The sequence below is a fragment of the Gorilla gorilla genome, chromosome X (genome assembly GCF_029281585.2).
Source record: "Gorilla gorilla gorilla isolate KB3781 chromosome X, NHGRI_mGorGor1-v2.1_pri, whole genome shotgun sequence".
Taxonomy (NCBI): Eukaryota; Metazoa; Chordata; class Mammalia; order Primates; family Hominidae; genus Gorilla; species Gorilla gorilla.
The window spans coordinates 66,590,445-66,604,725 of NC_073247.2; positions in this window are offsets into that span (position 1 = coordinate 66,590,445).

Genomic DNA, 14,281 nt, shown 5'->3' on the forward strand with positions numbered 1-14,281 from the left:
AAATGCTGGCTAGGAGATGGAGAAAAGGGAACCCTTTTCACTCTTGTACAGTCTTGGTGGAAATGTTAATTAGTACAACTACTATGGAGAACAGTTTAGAGGCTCCGCAAAAAGTAAAAATACAGCTGCCTGGAGTCTGGGGGGATCACGGAGGATGGGAGGCAAGACTAGATTGCAGCTCTGACTTCAACGGACAGAGCAGTATGTGGAAGCTCGCATTAGAAATTTTTGCTTCAGAATGACTGCAGGAATAAATCAGGACATCTGAGAAGACCCATAAACACCCTGAAGGAAGCATATTGCTCCTGCAGGACCTGGGAGACACCCAAATACTGTGAGTGCCCAAACTGTGGAAGCAGAAAAGGGAGATTGTCCACCCTTGAACACACACCTTTACTGGAGAAACTGAAGGCCTAGATTATCAGAGAAGATTTTGACTTTACTTAGAGCTGAGTTAATTTAGAGAGCCGAGCAAAAAACAAGGGTAGAGGAAACAGTGGGAAAAGTTCTGGGACCTTGCTGGGTCCCCTAGCAAGATGTTTTTGCCTGGCCTCACATGGGTCCTTCAGGAGGGTGGCCAGAAGCACTGGTAAAAGGCCACAGGGAGAAAGAAATCTCCAGCTGAACTTTGTAACAATTTGAACTGATTAAGAATCCTCCTGGCCAGAACTCAAGGAAGGGTGTGAATCTGGTGTGCAGACTCCACAGGCAGGGGAAGAAGGAAAGCCATATTTGCTTTTACATCTGGGAGGCAGATAGCCTGGGGTGAGTTCTCAGCCCTGCTCACCCACTGCCTGGAAATAGACTCAGTGCTGTTGAGTGGGGCATGAAGGGAGTGAGAGCAGCCCTTTGGAATGCATGGGAGCTGGGTAAGTCCTGTGACTGCTGGCTTTCCCCCACTTCCCTGAAAACCTGCATGACATGGTAGAGACAATCATAATCCTCCTAGGAACATAACTCCATTTACCTGGGAACCTCACCCCCATCTCCCACAGCAGCTGTAGCAAGACCCACCAAAGGAGAGTATGAGCTCAGACACACCTAGCCCAGCCCCCACCAAATGGTTCTTCCCTACCCACCCTGGTAACTGAAGACAAAAAGCATATACTCTTGGGAGTTCTAGGGCCCTGCCTACTGCCTATTCCACAACATACTAGCATAGCTGATGCTCTCTGGAAAGCGACACCTCCTGGCAGGAGGACAACCAGCATAAAAATAGTGCATTAAACCACCTAAGCTAAGAACCCTCACAGAGTTTATTTCACCCCCCTGCCACCTCCACCAGAACAGGTCCTGGTATCCATGGCTGAGACCCACAGGTGGTTCACATCACAGGACTCTGTGCAGACAACCCCCAGCACCAGCCCCCAGCCTGGTAGACTTGCTGGGTGGCTAGATCCAGATGTGAGGCAACAATCACTGCAGCTCAGCTCTCAGGAAGCCACATCCATGCAAAAAGGGGTAGAGTACAACAACAAGGGAACACCCTGTGGGACAAAAGATTCTGAACAACAGCCTTTGCCCTAGACCTTCCCTCTGACAGTGGCTACCCAAATGAGAAGGAACCAGAAAACCAACTCTGGTAATATGACCAAATAAGGTTCTTTAACACCCCCCAAAAAATCACACTAGCTCACCAGCAAGGGACCCGAACCAAGAAGAGATCTCTGATTTACTTGAAAAATAATTCAGTAGGTTAGTTATTAAGCTAATCAGGGAGGCATCAGAGAAGGAGGAAGCCCAGTGTAAGAAAATCAAAAAAAAAAAAAAAAAAAAAAAGACACAAGAAGTGAAGGGAGAAATATTCAAGGAAATAGCATAAATAAAAAACAATCAAAACTGCTATCAGGTTATCTAAAGTTAAGATGAATGAAAGAATCTTAAGATCTGTGAGACAAAAGCACCAGGTAACATATAAAGGAAAACCTGATCATCATGGTGGACAGGAGGCAGGATTGCAGCTCTGACTTGGACAGACAGAGCAGCGTGCAGAGCCTCACATTGTGAATTTTAGCTCCAGATTGACTGCAAAAACAAATAAGCAATCCCAAGAGAACCCAAAGACCCTCTGAGGAAAGCAGAATGCTCTTGCAGGACCCAGGAGACACCTCAAATACTGGGAGTGCCCCAACAGCAGAAGTGGCAGAAGTGGGAAAGGGTGATCCTTCTCTCCCGAACACACACCCCCACTGGAGGAACTGAAGATCTGTTTGTGGGAGAAGTTTCCAACTTACCTGGAGCTGAGTCAATTTAGAGAGCCAAGTGAAATACAGGGGTAGAGGAAGCAGCAGAAAGGCCCTGGGAGCTTGCTGGGTCCCCAAGCAGGTCATACATGCCTGGCATTAGAGGGATCCATTGGGAGGGCGGCCAGAGGAGTGGGGGGAAAACAGCACAGAAAGAAGAAAATCTCCAGCTGAACTTTGTAACAATTTGAGCAAGACAAGAAGCCTCCTGGCCAGAACTTAGGGAAGGGCATGAATCCGGTGCACAGACTCCACAGGCAGGGGAAGAACCAAGCCCTTTAATTTCACAGCTGGGTGGTGGGTAGCCTGGGGCAGGTTCTCAAGCCCGGCTCTCCCACTGCCTGGAAACAGACTTGGGGCTGTTGGGGGAGCACGGTGGGAGTGAGACAGACCCTTTGGTTTGCATTGGAGCTGGGTGAGGCCTGTGACTGCCAGCTTTCCCCCACTTTCCTGACAACCTGCATGACTCAGCAGAGAAAGCCATAATCCTCCTAGGTACACAACTCCATTGACCTGGAAACCTCACACCCATCCCCCACAGCAGCCACAACATGACTCGCCCCAGAACAGTCTGAGCTCAGACACACCTAGCCATGTCCCCACCTGATGGTCCTTCTTTACCCACCCTGGTAGCTGAATACAACAGGCATATAATTTTGGGAGTTCTAGGGCCCCACCTACCACCAATTCCTCTCCATACCACCACAGCTGATGCTGTCTGGAAAGCACCACCTCCCAGCAGGAGGCCAACCAGCACAAAAATAGAGCATTAAACCACTAAAGCTAAGAAACCTTTGGAGTCCATTTCACCCCCCTGCCACCTCCACCAGAACAGGTGCTGGTATTCTTGGCTGAAAGAACCGTAGACAATTCACATCACAAGACTCTGGGCAGACAATTCTCAGTACCAGCCCGGAGCTGTTTAGACGTACTGGGTGGCTAGACCCAGAAGAGAGACAACAATCACTGCAGTTTGGCTCACAAGAAACAACATCCACAGGAAAAGAGAAAGAGTACTACAACAAGGGAATACCCCACGGGACAAAAGATTCTGAACAACAGCCATCAGCCCTAGACTTTCCATCTGACAGAGCCTACCCAAATGAGAAGAAACCAGAAAACCAACTCTGGTAATATGAAAAAACAAAGCCCCAAAATCACACAAGTTCACCAGCAATTAATCCAAACCAAGACGAAAAATCCCTGATTTACCTGAAAAAGAATTCAGGAAGTTAGTTATTAAGCTAATCAGGGAGGCATCAGAGAAAGGGGAAGCCCAATGCAAGGAAATCCAAAAAACGATACAAGAAGTAAAGGGAGAAATATTAAAAATAAAAAGTTCAAAAAAGCTATTTAAAATTCAGGAAACAATGGACACACTTACAGAAATGTGAAATGCTCTGGAAAGTCTCAGCAATAGAATTGAACAAGTAGAAGAAAGAAATTCAGAGCATGAAGACGAGGTCTTCAAATTAACCCAATCCAGCAAAGACAAAGAAAAAAAGAATAAGGAAATATGAACAAAGCCTCCGAGGAGTCTGGCATTATGTTGAATGATCAAATCTAAGAATAATTGGTGTTCCTGAGGAAGAAAAGAAATCTAAACGTTTGGAAAACATATATGGGGGAATAATTGAGGAAAACTTCCCAGGCCTTGTTAGAGACCAAGACAACCAAATAAAAGAATCACACACACACACACACACACACACAATAAAAAAAATAAATAAAACAAAAAATGGTTATTTGAAAAGATAAATAAGTTGATACACCATTATTGATATTAACCAAAAAAGAAGAAAGTAAACACAAATAACTTCAATAAGAAATGAAACAGGAGACGTTACAACTGATATAACTGAAATACAAAAGATCATTCAAGGCTACTGTGAACATCTTTAGGCACATAAACTAGAAAACCTAGAAGAGATGAATAAACTCCTAGAAAAATACAGCCCTCCTAGATTAAATCAGAAAGAATTAGATACCCTGAACAGATCAAAAAAAGGCAGAGAGATTGAAATGATAATTTAAAAATTACCAACAAAAAATGTCCAAGACCAGACAAATTTACAGAAGAATTTTACCAGTTCATTCAAAGTTGGTACAAATACTTTTCACACTATTCCACAAGGTAGAGACAAAAAGGAACCCACTCTAATTCATTACATGAAGTCAGCATCACCCTAATCCCAAAACCAGGAAAGGACATAACCAAAAGAAGAAACTACAGACCAATATCCCTGACGAACATACATGCTAAAATCTTTAGCAAAATACTAGCTAACCAAATCCAACAACGTATCAAAAAATAATCCACCATAATTAAGTGGTTTTCATACCAGGGACGCAGGGATGTTTTAAGATATGCGAGTCAATAAATGTGATACACCACATAAACAGAATTAAAAGCAAAAATCACATAATTATCTCAATAGATGCAGAAAAAGCATTTGACAAAACCCAGCATCTGTCTATGATTAAAACTCTCAACAATATTGACATACAAGAGAGGTACCTCAATGTAATAAAAGCCATCTATGACAAGCCCACAGCCAACAAAATACTGAATGAGGAAAAGTTGAAGTGGTCCAGCTCGGCGGGTCCCACCCCCACGGAGCCCAGCAAACTAAGATCCACTGGCATGAAATTCTCGCTGCCAACACAGCAGCAGCCTGAAATGGACCTGGGATGCTCAAGCTCGGCTGGGGGAGGAGCATCCGCCATTGCTGTGGCTTGAGTAGGCACTTTTACCCTTATGATGTAAACAAAGCCTCCTGGAAGTTCGAACTGGGCAGAGCTCACTGCAGCTCAGCAAGGCTGCTGTGGTCAGACTGCCAGATTTCTCCTCTCTGGGCAGGGCATCTCTGAAAAAAAGGCAGCAGCCCCAGTCAAGGATTTATAGATAAAACCGCTATCTCCCTGGGACAGAGCACTTGGGGGAAGGGGTGGCTGTGGGCACAGCTTCAGCAGACTTAAAAGTCCCTGCCTGATGGCTCTGAAGGGAGCAGCAGGCCTCCCAGCACAGCGATGGAGCTCTGCTAAGGGTCAGACTGCCTCCTCAAGTGGGTCCCTGACCCCCATGTATCCTGAATGTGAGACACCTCCCTGTAGGGGCTGACAGACACCTCATATAGGAGAGCTCCAGCTGGCATCTGGCAGGTGCCCTGCTGGGACGAAACTTCCAGAGGAAAAAACAGGCAGCAATCTTTGCTATTCTGCAGCCTCCTCTAGTGATACCCAGGCAAACAAGGTCTGGAGTGGACCTCCAGCAAACTGCAGCAGACGTACAGCAGAGGGACTTGACTGTTAGAAGGAAAACTAACAAACAGAAAGCAATAGCACATCCACTCAAAGACCGCATCCGAAGGTCACCGACATCAAAGAACAAAGGTAGATAAATCCACAAAAATGGGAAGAAACAAGTGCAAAAATTCTGAAAATTCCCAAAACCAGAATGACTCTTCTCCAAAGGATCACAACTCCTCGCCAGAAAGGGAACAAAACTGTACAGGGAATGAGTTTGACGAATTGACGGAAGTAGGCTTCAGAAGGTGGGTAATAACAAACTCCTCCAAGCTAAAGGAGCATGTTCTAACCCAATGCAAGGAAGCTAAGAACCTTGAAAAAAGGTTAGATGAATTGCTAACTAGAATAACCAGTTTAGAGAAGAACATAAATGACCTGATGAAGCTGAAAAACACAGCACGAGAACTTCATGAAGCATACACAAGTATCAATAGCCTAATGGATCAAGCAAAAGAAAGGATATCAGAGATGAAAGATCAACTTAATGAAATAAAGTGAGAAGACAAGATTAGAGAGAAAAAAATTAAAAGGAACAAACAAAGCCTCCAAGAAATATGGGACTATGTGAAAAGACCAAATCTATGTTTGATTAGTGTACCTGAAAGTAACGGGGACAATGGAACTCAGTTGGAAAACACTCTTCAGGATATTATCCAAGGGAACTTCCCCAACCTAGCAAGGCAGGCCAACATTCAAATTCAGAAAATACAGAGAACACCACAAAGATACTCTTCGAGAAGAGCAACCCAAAGATACATAATCAACAGATTCACCAAGGATGAAATGAAGGGAAAAATGTTAAGGGCAGCCAGAGAGAAAGGTCGGGTTACCCACAAAGGGAAGCCAATCATACTAACAGCAGATCTCTCGGCAGAAACCCTATATGCCAGAAGAGAGTGGGGGCCAATATTCAACATTCTTCAAGAAAAGAATTTTCCACCCAGAATTTCATATCCAGCCAAACTAACCTTCATAAGTGAAGGACAAATAAAATCCTTTACAGACAAGCAAATGCTGAGAGATTTTGTCACCACCAGGCCTGCCTTACAAGACCACCTGAAGGAAGCACTAAACATGGAAAGGAAAAACTGGTACCAGCAACTGCAAAAACATACCAAATTGTAAAGACCATCGACACTATGAAGAAACTGCATCAACTAATGGACAAAATAACCAGCTAGCATCATAATGACAGGATCAAATTCACACATAACAATATTAACCTTAAATGTGAACAGGTGAAATGTGCCAGTTAAGACACAGACTGGCAAATTGGATAGAGTCAAGACCTCTTGGTGTGCTATATTCATGAGACCCATCTCACATGCAAAGACACACATAGGCTCAAAAAAAGAAATGGAAGAATATTTACCAAGCAAACAGAAAGCAAAAAAAAAAAAAAAAATCAGGAGTTGCAATCCTAATCTCTGATAAAAAAGACTTTAAATCAACAAAGATCAAAAGAGACAATGAAGGGCAATATATAATGGTAAAGGGATCAATGCAATAAGAAGCACTATCCTAAATATTATATGCATCCAATACGGGACCACCCAAATTCATAAAGCAAGTCCTTAGAGACCTGCAAAGAGCCTTAGACTCCCACACAATAATAATGGGAGACATTAACACCCCACCGTCGATATTAGACATATCAATGGGATAGAAACTTAACAAGGATATTCAGGACTTTACCTCAGCTCTGGACCAAGCAGACTTAATAGACATCTACAGAACTCTTCACCACAAATGAACAGGATATACATTCTTCTCAGCACCTCATCTCACTTATTCTAAAATTGGCCACATAATTGGAAGTAAAACACTCCTCAGCAAATGCAAAAAACGGAAATCATAACAGTCTCTCAGACCACAGTGCAATCAAATTAGAATTCAGGATTAAGAAACCCACCCAAAACCACACAAATACATGGAAACTGAACAACCTGCTCCTGAATGACTACTGCATAAATAATGAAACGAAGTCACAAATAAAGGTGTTCTCTGAAATCAATGAGAATGAAGACACAACGTACCAGAATCTCTGGGACACATTTAAAGCACTGTGTAGAGGGAAATGTATAGCACTAAATGCCCACAGGAGAAAGGAGGAAAGATCTAAAATTGACACCCTAACCTCAAAATTTAAAGAACTAGAGAAGCAACAGCAAACAAATTCAAAAGCCAGCAGAAGACAGGAAATAACTAAGATCAGAGCTGAACTAAAGGAGATAGAGACACGAAAAATGCTTCAAAAAATCAATAAATCCAGGAGCTTGTTTTTTGAAAAGATCAACAAAATAGACTGCTAGCTCAGCTAATAAAGAAGAAAAGAGAGAAGAATCAAATAGTTGCAATAAAACATGATATAGGGGATATCACCACTGATCAAACAGAAATACAAACTACCATCAGAAAATACTATAAACACCTCTACGCAAATAAACTAGAAAATCTAGAAAGGATGGATAAATTCCTGGACACATACACCCTCCGAAGACTAAACCAGGAAGAATTTGAATCCCTGAATAGAATAATAACAAGTTCTGAAACTGAGGCAGTAATTAATAGCCTACCAACCAAAAAAAAAAGCCCAGGACCAGATGGATTCACATCCGAATTCTATCAGAAGTACAAAAGGAGTTGGTGCCATTCCCTCTGAAACTATTCCAAACAATAGAAAAAGAAGGAAGCCTCCCTAATTCATTTTATGAGGCCAGCATCATCCTGACCCCAAAACCTGGCAGAAACCCAACAAAAAAAAAAGGAAATTTCAGGCCAGTATTTCTGATGAACATTGATGCAAAAATCCTCAATAAAATACTGGCAAAACAAATCCAGCAGCACATCAAAAAGCTTATCCACCACGACAAAGTTGACTTCATACCTGGGATGCAAGGTTGGTTCAACATACACAAATCAATAAACGTAATCCATCACATAAACAGAACCAATTAAAAATCCACATGATTATCTCAATAGATGCAAAAAAGTCCTTAGACAAAATTCAACACCACTTCATGCTAAAAACTCTCAATAAACTAGGAATGTATCTCAAAATAACAAGAGCTATTTATGACAAACCCACAGCCAATATCATACCAAATGGGCAAAAACTGGAAGCATTCCCTTTAAAAACCGGCACAAGATAAGAATGCCATCTCTCACCACTCCTACTAAACACAGTATTGGAAGTTGTGGCCAGTGCAATCAGACAAGAGAAAGAAATAAAGGGTATTTAAATAGGAAGAGAGGATGTCAAATTGTCCCCGTTTGCAGATGACATTATTGTGTATTTAGAAAACCCCATCATCTCAGCCCAAAATCTCGCTAAGCTGATAAGCAACTTCAGCAAAGTCTCCGGATACAAAATCAATGTGCAAAAATCACAAGCATTCCTATACACCAATAACAGACAAACAGAGAACAAAATCATGAGTGAACTCCCATTCATAATTGCTACTAAAAGAATAAAATACCTAAGAATACAACTTACATGGGATGTAAAGGACCTCTTCAAGGAGAACTACAAACAACTACTCAAGGAAATAAGAGGTGACAAACAAATGGAAGAACATTCCATGCTCATGGATAGGAAGAATCAATATCGTGAAAATGGCCATATTCCCCAAAGTATTTTATAGATTCAATGCTATGCCCATCAAGGTACCATTGACGTTCTTCACAGAATTGGAAAAAACTACTTTAAACTTCATGTGGAACCAAAAAAGACCCCACATAGCTAAGACAATCCTAAACAAAATGAACAAAGCTGGAGGCATCACACTACCTGACTTCAAACTGTACTACAAGTCTACAGTAACCAAAACAGCATGGCACTGGTACCAAAACAGATATATAGACCAATGGAACAGAACACAGGCCACAGAAATAACACCACACATCTACAACCATCTGATCTTTGACAAACCTGACAAAAACAAGAAATGGGGAAATGATTCCCTATTTAATAAATGGTGTTGGGAAAACTGGCTAACCATATGCAGAAAACTGAAACTAGATCCCTTCCTTACACCTTGTACAAAAATTAATTCAAGATGGATTCAAGACTTAAAAGTAAAACCTAAAACCATAAAAATCCTAGAAGAAAACCTAAGCAATACCATTCAGGACATAGGCATGGGCAAGGACTTCATGTCTAAAACACCAAAAACAATGGCAACAAAAGCCAAAATTGACAAGTGGGATCTAATTAAACTAAAGAGCTTCTGCACAGCAAAACAAACTATCATCAGAGTGAACAGCAACCTACAGAATGGGAGAAAAATTTTGCAATCTATCCATCTGACAAAGGGCTAATATCCAGAATCTACAAAGAACTTAAACCAATTTATAAGAAAAAAACAAACAACCTCATCAAAAGGTGGGCAAAAGATATGAACAGACACTTCTCAAAAGAAGACATTTATGCAGCCAACAAACATCAAAAAATGCTCATCATCACTGGTCATTAGAGAAATGCAAATCAAAACCATAATGAGATATCATCTCCAGCCAGTAAGAATGACGATCATTAAAAAGTCAGGAAACAACAGATGCTGTAGAGGGTGTGTAGAAATAGGAACGCTTTTACACTGTTGGTGGGAGTGTAAATTATTTCATCCATCGTGGTAGATAGTGTGGTGATTCCTCAAGGATCTAGAACTAGAAATACAATTTGTCTCAGCAATCCCATTATTTGGTATATACCCAAAGTATTATAAATCATTCTACTATAAAGACACATGCGCACATATGTTTATTGCAGCACTATTCACAATAGCAAAGACTTGGAACCAACCCAAATGTCCATCAATGATAGACTGGATTAAGAAAATATGGTACATATACACCATGGAATACTATGCAGCTATAAAAAAGGATGTGTTTCTGTCCATTGCAGGGAAATGGATGAAGCTGGAAATCGTCATTCTCAGCAAACTACCACAAGAACAGACAATCAAACACCACATATTCTCACTCATAAGTGGGAGTTGAACAATGAGAACACATGGACACAGGGCGGGGAACATCACACACCCGGGCCTGTTGGGGGTTGGGTGGCTAGGGGAGGGATAGCATTAGCAGAAGTATCTAATGTAGGTGACGGATTGATGGGTGCAGCAAACCACCATGGCACATGTATACCTATTTAACAAAACTGCACTTTCTGCACATGTACCCCAGAATGTAAAGTATAATAAAAAATATTTTAATTAAGATATTTTAAAATATAAAAAAAGATACAATGAACTTTGGGGACTCGGGATGAAAGGGTGGGAAGGGTGTAAGGGATAAAAGACTACAAATATGGTGCAGTGTATACTGCTCAGGTGATGGGTGCACCAAAATCTCACAAAATACCACTTAAGGACTTACTCATGTAACCAAACATCACCTGTTCCTCAATAACCTATATAATAAAATAGATTGTGGGGCTGCAAATATATATATTCACAATAGACAATATTTGGAAGCAACCTAAATGTTTATCACCAGATGAATGGATAAAGAAAATATGGTACATATGCACAATCGAGTATTATTCAGCCATAAAAAGAATGAGATCTTGTTGTGTGCAACAACATGGATAGAACTGGAGTTCATTATGTTAAGTGAGATAAGCCAGTCACAGAAAGACAAACTTTGCACGTTCTCACTTATTTGTGGGAGCTAAAAATTAAGACAATTAAACTCCTGGAGATAGATTGTAGAAAGATGGTTACCAGAGGCTGAGAAGGGTCGTGAGGTATGGGGGAAATTTGGGGATGGTTATGTATTACCAAAAAATAGTAGAAAGGAAAACTGAGAGCTGTTATTTGCTAGCACAACAGGGTGATGATAGTCATAAATAATTTAATTGTACACTTTAAAATAATTAAAAGAGTATAATTGGATTTCTTGTAATACATAGGATAAAGGCTTTAGGTGATGCATTCCCCATTTGCCTTGATGTAATTAATATGCATTGCATGCCTTTATCAAAATATCGCATGTAATCCATAACTGTATACACCTATTTACCCACAAAAATTAAAATTAGAAAATGTTAAAAGACATAAAAAGCAAGAAATTAAAAACTTATTACCAGAGAACATTGCAAAGGAAGAAAAATGAAAAGGAAAAAAGAGAGAACCAACAAAGCAACCAGAAAAAATAATAACAAAATGGCAATAGTAAGTTTGTATCTATCAATAATAACATTAAATGGAAAGGGAGTAAGCTCTCCAATCAAAAGACTTAGCATGGCTAAATAGATAAAAAGACAAGACCCAACTATATGTTTTCTTAAAAAAAAACTCACTTCATCTATAAAGACACATATAGACTGAAAATTGAAAAAGTGTAAAAAGATATTTCACTCAAATGAAAACCAAAAAAGAGCAGGAGTAGCTATACTTTTATCAAATAAAATAGATTTTGAGAAAAAAACTATAAAAAGAGACGAAGAAGGTAATTATATAACAATTAAGGGGTCAATTCAGAAACAGAATATAAGAATTGTAAATGTATATGGACCCAACACCGGAGTGCCCAGACATATGAAGCAAATATTAGAGTTAAGAGCAACTCCGCCAAAATACTGTTAGAACTAACAACAAATTTATTAAAGAATTAAATACAAGAGTAACATACCAAAATCAGTAGCATTTCTATATGCCAACAGCAAACAATCAGAAAAAAAAAAAAGAAGAGGGATCTTGTTGTGTGTAACAACGCTGACAGAAACTACCAATAAAATAAAATACCTGGGAATAAACTTAACCAAAGAAGTGAAAGGTCTCTATAATGAAAACTATAAAACACTGATGAAAGAAATTGAAGAGGAAACAAAAAAAGTGGAAAGATACTCCATGTTCATGGATTGGAAGAATAAATATTAAAATGTCTGTACTACTCAAAGCAATCTACAGATGCATTACAATCTCTATAAAAATATTTATCACATTCTTAAATAGAAAACAATCCTAAAATTTATTTGGAACCATAAAAGGCCCAAAATAGCCAAAGCCATCCTGAGAAAAACAAAGAAGCTGGAGGCATCACATCACTTGACTTCAAATTATACTAAAAACTATAGTAACCAAAATAGCATGATGCTGGTATAAAAACAGAAACAGACAAAGGGAACAAAATAGAGAACCCAGAAATAAATTTATGTATTTACAGTCAGCTAATTTCCAACAAATGTTTCAAGAACATACACTGGGGGAATCACACAATCTTCAATAAATATTTATGGTAAAACTGGATAACTATATGCAGAAGAATAAAATTAGACCTCTATCTCTTGCCATATACAAAATTCAAAACAAAGTGGATTAAAGATTTAACTCCAAGACCTGAAATTATGAAACTACTAAAAGAAAACACTGGAGAAACATTCCAGCACATTGGTCTGGGAAAATATTTTTTAAGCAAGACTTCAAAAACACAGGTAACCAAAGCAAAACTAGACAAATGGGATCATACCAAGTTAAAAATCTTCTGCACAGCAAAGAAAACAATCATCAAAGTGAAGAGACAAACCACAGAATAAAAGAAAGTATTTGCAAACTACCCATCTGACCAGAGACTAATAATCAGAATAAACAAAAAGCTCAAAAAAATTCAACAGGGAAAAATCAGTTTGACTAAAAGATGGGCAAAAGATCTGAATAGACATTTTTCAAAACAAGACATACAAATGGCCAACATGTATATGAAAAAATGTTAACACCACTAAACATTTGAGAAATGCAAATCGAAACTACAATATCATCGCATTTCAGTTAAAATGATAATAACAAATGTTGACAAGGATACAGAAAAAGGAGAGCTCTTATGCACTGTGGGAATGTATAAGAGCCACTAGGGACAATGGTATGGAGGTTCCTTGCAAAACTAAAAATACAACTACCATATGATCCAGCAATCCCACTCCTGGGTATATATCCAAAAGAAAGAAAAGTAGTATATTGAAAAGATATCTGAACACCCATGTTTATCACAGCCACTATTCTTGATAGCCAACATATAGAATCAACCTAAGTGTCTACAAAGATGAACAAAGATTAATGTGATATGTATACACACTGTAACGTTATTCAGCCATAAAAAGTAATGAAATCCTGTCATCTGTAACAGCATGGATGTAGCTGGAGGACATTATGCTAAGTGAAATAAGCCAGGCACAGAAAGACAAATATTGCATGTTCTCACTAATATGTGAGAGCTAAAACAATCGAACTCATGGAGATAGAGAGTAGAACGATGGTTACCAGAGTTAAGGAGATGTAGCAGGGAGGGAAAGATAAAGTGGGGATAATTAATGTGTCCAAAATTCAGTTATATAGAATGAATAAGATCCAGTATACAGTATTACAATAGGATGACTATCATTAACAATAATTTATTGTATATTTTTAAATAGCTACAATAGTAAAATTTGAATATTTCTAACTCCAAGAAAGAATAAGTACTTGTGAAGGATACCAAAAGCAATCCTGAGGTGATCATTACACATTGTGTGCCTGTATCAAAACATCACACATACCCTATAAATATATACATTTATTATGTACCCATAATGATTAATGAATTTTTTAAAATTCAGTATCTGTGTTGAGATGGGGGAACCTACAGACCATACCAGAACTGTACATGAAAAGGAAAGTACTAGCAGTAGGCATGTTTGAATATAGTTAGAAAGAAATAGGGTAGGATAAAGATCTTTAATCAGCTACTGC